Below are 6,760 nucleotides of genomic sequence, written 5' to 3'. Positions count from 1 at the left end.
GCTATCCCGTGGATGCTATCACGGAGTCTCAAAATTGCCACCTTATGACGCAATGGATTAATATGAAGGTCAAGGCGGCTGTTGGCTCTGTTTTTCCTACTGAACCCAGCGCAACTTTTCACTGCCGGCCGATTCCAGAAGGATATGCTAGGGTGATGGTGGATGAAATAACGGAGGGATTTGAGGACCTCCAGCTTGACCACCCTACTGGTGAAGGGGAGACTCGGCTGGGTTCTGCTCTAAAGACTCCATGCCTATGGCAGAAGGAGCTCATCAACCTTCCGAACTGGACGCCTCCGCCTCTTCCTCCTCCTCCTCCACCGCCTCCTCCTCCGGCGAGTGACGATCAGGGCACTCGGCCGGCTCCTTCTCTGGCGCGTGGCGGCACTCCGCCTCCTTCTCCGCCTGCGCTGGCGCGCCCGAGCAGCCAGCCTCCTCCTTCTCCGCCTCGTCAGCAAGGGCGGAAGAGACCTGCGGCCGCTCCGGCTGCTCCGGCGCGTCGTAGTCCTTCTCCTCGGCCTCGTAAGCAAGTAAAGAAGATAGCCGCTCCGTCTGCTCTGCCGGCGTCTAGCATTACAGCCAGAGGCGGGAGGACATACAGATTCGGTCCTTCTCTGAAGACTCCAGAGAAGTTACCATACGAGAGGACCCCGGAGGAGAACGCCGAGATCGCGCGAGAAGAAGTGAGGAACTTCTTTGAAGGGGTGAAAGCAAAGAAACATCCACCCCCGGAGGAGAAGGTAGATCCGGTGAAAGCGAAGCGCACTCTGGCTGCCCTGACAAAACCACCCAAGTCTCCGCCGAAAGGCAACTATGAGCGCATTATTGGAAAGGCATTTGCCGAAGCGGAGCGGTCGGGAAGTACTGTCAGTGATCAAAGGATGAAAGAACGACGAGCTGGGAAACAGATTGCCCAGCTCGGCGAACAAGCGAAGCAATCGTGCCCCCCACTCAAGGTGCCTAGCGACATCGTCGCTAATGATCCGAGGATGGTGCCCGGTTATAGCAATCTTGGAGATTACCTGCCCGACGATGCACATTATGATTTCTTGGAGGTGCAGATACAAAGATACGAGTATGGGAAGCCTCTCGTCAAAGATGAAAGATCTCTATCAACGATGATGCGAAGATTGCATGATTGGTACTTGAAAATCTGTAGAGAGTCTGGGGGAGGAATACTTTGTATGTGAGAGTTAAAAAGGAGCATGACCTCGTTGGAATTGAACTATTGCCTGTTCCATTTGAGGAGTTCTTTCAGTTTTTCAATCAATTGGCCCTCGATAAAGCAATGGTCACCTGCTACTGTCTGTAAGTAGTACTACTTCTGTCATTAAGTCTCCCTATATAGCTCAGCTCTTTCATTGCATGTATTTATAATTATCCTCACTATATTATGCAGATTGAAGATCGTCGAATTGAAGAAAAGACAAATCGGTGATATTGGGTTCATTAACACAAATCTCATAGATGCAACTGAGGTTAAATTTCATGCCGCAGATACCGAGGCCAACTTGCTACGATCGTTGGTAATAAATGAAAACAAAGATATAATACTCTTTCCTTACAACTTCAAGTGAGTGTTACTGCCTTGTGCATATTCGGTTTCCCTTATATATTAGTCAAGGTTATAGTAATGTAATTGATGAGTTATGCATGCGTGCGCAGGTTCCACTATATTCTCCTAGAGATTAAGCTTGAGCAGGGAGTACTAACTGTCTTGGACTCTAAACGAAAAGATCCCTAGGAGTATGCGGACATGACTCAAATGCTCGAGAAGTAAGTTACATCGATCATTATCCACCATATCAGCAACTTTGTTCATTTCTGATATCAAGTAATTGTTTTCTTTGTCTGGCAGGGTTTGGAGAAAATTCATCAAAAAAGCTCCGGGACTGCTGAAGAAGCTGGAATTTAGACACCCGAAAGTAAGCACTATAGTAGCATGTTCCGCGCATCTCCTAGTGATTTAAGCGCTAGTTTCATCAATACCATTTGGCATTCTTGCTTATCAGTTTGATTGACCTCTATTTCTTGTAAAGTGGTTGTGGCAGGAACAAGGGAATGATTTCTGTGGATACTATGTTTGCGAGTCCATCCGCCACACGACCTGTGAGCGGGGCTACTCTGACGAACAATATGAAGTGCGTAAATAACAATATTCACAATTTTATTTTATTACCATCATTTGTGTTGAGTTTCATTCATTCATATATATATATATATATGTATTGACCCCCTTCTTCAAATTAGATGTTTCGGAAGCGGGATGAACTCCTAGCACCAGCTCGCATGCGAGCAATTCAAGAGGAATTGGCGGCATTCTTTCTTGACCACGTGATCGCTGAAGACGGAGAATACTATGTGGACCATGCATCCGTATGTTAGGAGATTATATTTGTAAGAGATAATTATTGTATATATGTAGCCCCTGTTCAAGAATTCATCTGATTAACCAGTTAACTTGCCGATTAATTCCTACTCATAGGGTCACCGAGTAGCCGATAAACCAAAAAATAGTCCGATTAATTGATTAAATGGCCGATTAACTTGCCGATTAGCCGATTAATCCCCTACTCGCTAGCCAACCGAGCAGCTACCAGTTAATGATTTCCTTAACAATGTATGTAGCCGGTAGTGTCGGATAGATATACGAGAACTTGTTGTTCGACCAATCTCTCGGAGAAAGAGAGGTGGTCGATATCACTTCTCTCTGTATGCATATATGTTCATGACGATCTTCTGTTTCCTTCGTTTGCTTACTAGCTAGCTAGGTGTCTAGTCCTCTCTATACGTATGTATAGTACGTAGCGTCCACCAAGCACGGACATAAGAGAGGACACTTCTCTCTATTAATTATAGCTAGCTAACACAATATATGAAACACCTAAATTAACCCCCCAAAACCCCCAAACCCACCTCCTTTCAAAAAAAAATAAAAACCCCAGCCACAGAAATGCTAACGCGTGGATGCCTGTTGGTCCCGGTTGGTGCCACCAACCGGGACAAAAGGCCCTCCTGCCTGGGCTCCGCGCACAGGCCACGTGGAGGCCCATCTGTCCCGGTTCTAGACTGAACCGGGACTAAAGGGACAGGGCATTAGTAACGACCCTTTAGTCCCGGTTCAGGAACCGGGACAAAAGGCCCTTACGAACCGGGACAATAGGCCCGTTTTCTACTAGTGCTTATTTACGTGTAATACCAATGCCACTAATTCATTACTTCTTTGGAACTTTATTTTTGTGAAATATTCGTTATTATATGTTTATTCTAGCCTATTATAAAAAAGCAAATTTTGGTGCATATTTTGGAATTTTTTGTCATTATTTGTTTTTAAAAATAATTTTCTTTATCCTTTAAGAGTAATACCAATGGCACTAATTTATTTCATTTAGAGAATTTTTTTTACGAAAATTCCAATATTACATGCTTATTCTTGTAGATATTTTTTAAAACATAATTTATGTGTACAATGTGTGCAAATTTTGTTATTATTAGTTTAGCTTTTTATTTTATTTTTTAAAGGGTAATACCAGTGCCACTAATTCATTCTTCCCTAGAAAACTTTTTTACTTTTTATTATTTTGTTTTAGTGTTTGTTTCTTTTTAAGGGTAATACCAATGCCACTATTTGCTTCCTTCTTATGGAACTTATTGTTTGCAAAAAAATCACTATTATATGTTTATTCTTGCATATTATACAAAACCGCGAGTTTTGCGCATTTTATCTTGATTTGTATTGTTTTTATTTTCTTTCTACTTCAAGGTAATACAAGTGCCACAAGTTCAGTCTTTCTTAGATAACTTCATTATTTTGATTTTGTTTCTTTTTTCCCTTTTTAGTTTAATACCAATGCCACTATTCCTTCCTACTTAGGGAACTTATTTTTTCCAAAAAGTCCAGTAGTATATGCTTATTCTTGCATAGTATACACAATTGTAGATTGTGATAATTTTAACATTATTTGTATTTAATATTTTATTTTCTTCTTACTTAAAGGATAATACCAATGTCACTAATTCATTCTTTCTTAGAAAATTTCATTATTTTGCTTTTTTCAGTTTTTATTTCTTTTGTTTATTTTAAGGCTAATAGAAATGCTACTAATTCATTCTTAAAAATTTCCCTTTTGCAAAATTCCTCTATTATAAGATTATTTTGGCATGATATTAGAAAGTGCAATTTTTTTCTTAATTGTGGGCAAATTTTATCGTTATTTATTTTGTTTTTCATTTTCTTTGTTCTTAAAGGTAATACACATGCGACTAATTAATTCCTTAGAATATTTTTTTACGAAAAGACTACTACATTATTTGCTTACTCGTTTTTTAAATACTTTTCCACTTTCTTTCCTCTCTTTTTTGTGGAAAAATTTCCAATCTATTCATCTTCAATGGTAATACCAATGCCAAGTTGTAGTTGTGTAACATTTTTCCCTTTTAAAATTTGTGTTTGTTTTAATTAGGGTTAATCTACTCCCATGATTAGTTGGCCGAAACTATACGTACGTGGCGACTCATCTGCAAATCACATGCACCATAAGTATATTCAGCTATTAAATATAGGTTCAATGCAAAAAAAGAACAATTTTATATAGGCACGATTAGTAAAGTGGACATGTTAGTTATTTTTATCTTGCTCTTAGACCGAGCATGTGGACGTTTCATGCTACAACCGGCCAGTGGCGAAGCCACACTTTGGCTGTGTGGTCAATTGACTGCACAATATTTTGAGCAAACCTCTCTCAATACAAGCATTTTCCCTGCATAAATTAAGAAAATAGTTAAATATTTAGAAATACTTCGTGCTTGCATCATAGTTTTTTTTTGAACTGGACAACATAGGTTATAGTGCTGGCACCGCCACTTTGAAACGGGCACACAAACTGTGGGAGCAAAGTAGCTGAAAATTGGCCATGCATACTACTCAAGTCAGGCCCTCGGATTGCCCACATGCTGATTAGGAAGGCAATATTAAAAAATTGACTGATAGATTATTTAGGTCAGCCTAAATAATGACTGACCTAGCTACCCCTAAAAAAGGATTATTTAGGTCAGCCATTTTTCGTTGTAGATGAATGTTCTGTCCATTGATCTAAAGGTAGATCAAAGAGTGACTTACCCAAATTATAAATTGAGTCACCTGACATCCAGCCGGCCCCTTAAGAAAATATGTCAACACAAGTTCGAATCACCTAGCCAACATCACGTACTAACTAGTGCAATCTACCTAGCTGATTGTATCTTAACAACACATGATTAGATGGTAGGGCGGAAGGCGAGCTCTGATGCGGCGGCTTGACCACCATGGCTTCCTCACGGCGGTGCAGCCCAAGGTCACCTAAACCCTCCGAGGTCGATGCGCGAGAGAAGGGACGGATTTGCAAGACAAGAAGGAAGGGGGGAAGATAACAGAGGGGGGAGGGGGGGGGGCGAGTGACTGCGGGGGTGGGATTTGAGGGACGGAAAGAAAGGGTTCAATTGTGAAAGTGGGTTGTGGCCCAATACTAGCCTGCAAGCTGTTTCATTTCTTTTCTTTTCTTTTTGAGCCGCCCGAGTTAATTTTTGTAGGCGATTTGCTTTTAATAACCGCCTCGGTGAAAAATAAAACCATGTGGTAGGGTTATTACAGGCGGTTCCATTCATTTGGGACACAAATGCCCGTTTTAACTAGTGTTGCTAGTATAAATCGGGTCTTTTGTTTTGTCTGGATTCTCAAGAAATTATATGTTCAGTAGGCTCTTGGGCGTCAGAAATATTTACTAATATTGCGATGATTAATACACATGGTTAATATGTGGTGAATTTCTTACTCACCATTCTTAATTACATTTGTCAAAAATTTATTACATTCGGTTTTTGTTCAATGTGATGTAACTAGTAAAAGAGTTTCACTTTGATGCATGAGCAACGAATGGAAACGTTTGAAAGGATAAACACAAATTTACAGCGCCACCAATCTAATTACTCCTACGTACGTCTTACAGTATATATAGGTCGAGTCTGAGAGAGAAACAAATCAGACGACGACGACCATGGCTGCTCTCCAAGCTCTCTCCTCCGCCCTCGTCCTCCTGCTCATCGCGCAGCACGCGCGCACGGCGAGGGCGAGCACGCTGGAGGACACGTGCACGCTCGTCGCCACCGGCTCCTGGGAGGCCGCGCACGACTACGACTTGTGCGTGAAGACGCTGGGGGCGGACCCGGCAAGTGCGACGGCCGACGAGCTCGGCCTCGTCGTCATCGCGGTGAGGATCGCCGGGGCGACCGCCAAGGCCACCGGCGACCGCATCGCCCGGCTGCAGGCCGCCGAGACGTCGCCCCGGCGGCGGCTGGTTCTGGAACAGTGCGCTAAGGACTACGCCTTGACCGTGCGCCGGCTGGGGCGCGCCGCCAGGGAGTTGGCCACAGGCGGGGACGAGGACATGCTGACGGAGGTGGCCACCCTGCTGGAGCAGGTTCGTGGCACGCCGGTGCGCTGCGACAAGGCGTTCCTCTTCCGGGCCGGCGAGAGGACGCCGCTGACTGACGCAGACCACGAGCTCAACGGCGTGAGCTGGCTGGCGTTGAAAATCTTGCGGCACTGCTTAAACAACGGGGCAAAATGAGCGAGTAGCACGAGGCCTTCTTCTACCTCCGGAAGAAAAATGATCATCTTTCCGGACAGCAAAACTTGTGATGTGCAACAATATAATGAGTAATAATATAACTTGAGAATTTCCAATGGAGATTGTAGAACGCTGTGGTCTTATCAGTATTTATT

General features: G+C 43.2%; 1 pseudogene; it reads left to right on the top strand.

Moving 5' to 3' along the window:
• Window positions 1-6,032: 6,032 nt before the first annotated feature.
• On the top strand, window positions 6,033-6,522 carry LOC147983188 (pectinesterase inhibitor-like; annotated as a pseudogene).
• The last annotated feature ends 238 nt before the right edge of the window (window positions 6,523-6,760 follow it).

Source organism: Triticum urartu, chromosome 2A, assembly GCF_056163025.1.
Source record: "Triticum urartu cultivar PI428250 chromosome 2A, HENAU_Tu73, whole genome shotgun sequence".
In the NCBI taxonomy this organism is placed as follows: Eukaryota; Viridiplantae; Streptophyta; class Magnoliopsida; order Poales; family Poaceae; genus Triticum; species Triticum urartu.
The sequence above is the reverse complement of the archived record's forward strand: the minus strand, read 5'-3'. Positions and strand labels throughout refer to the sequence as shown.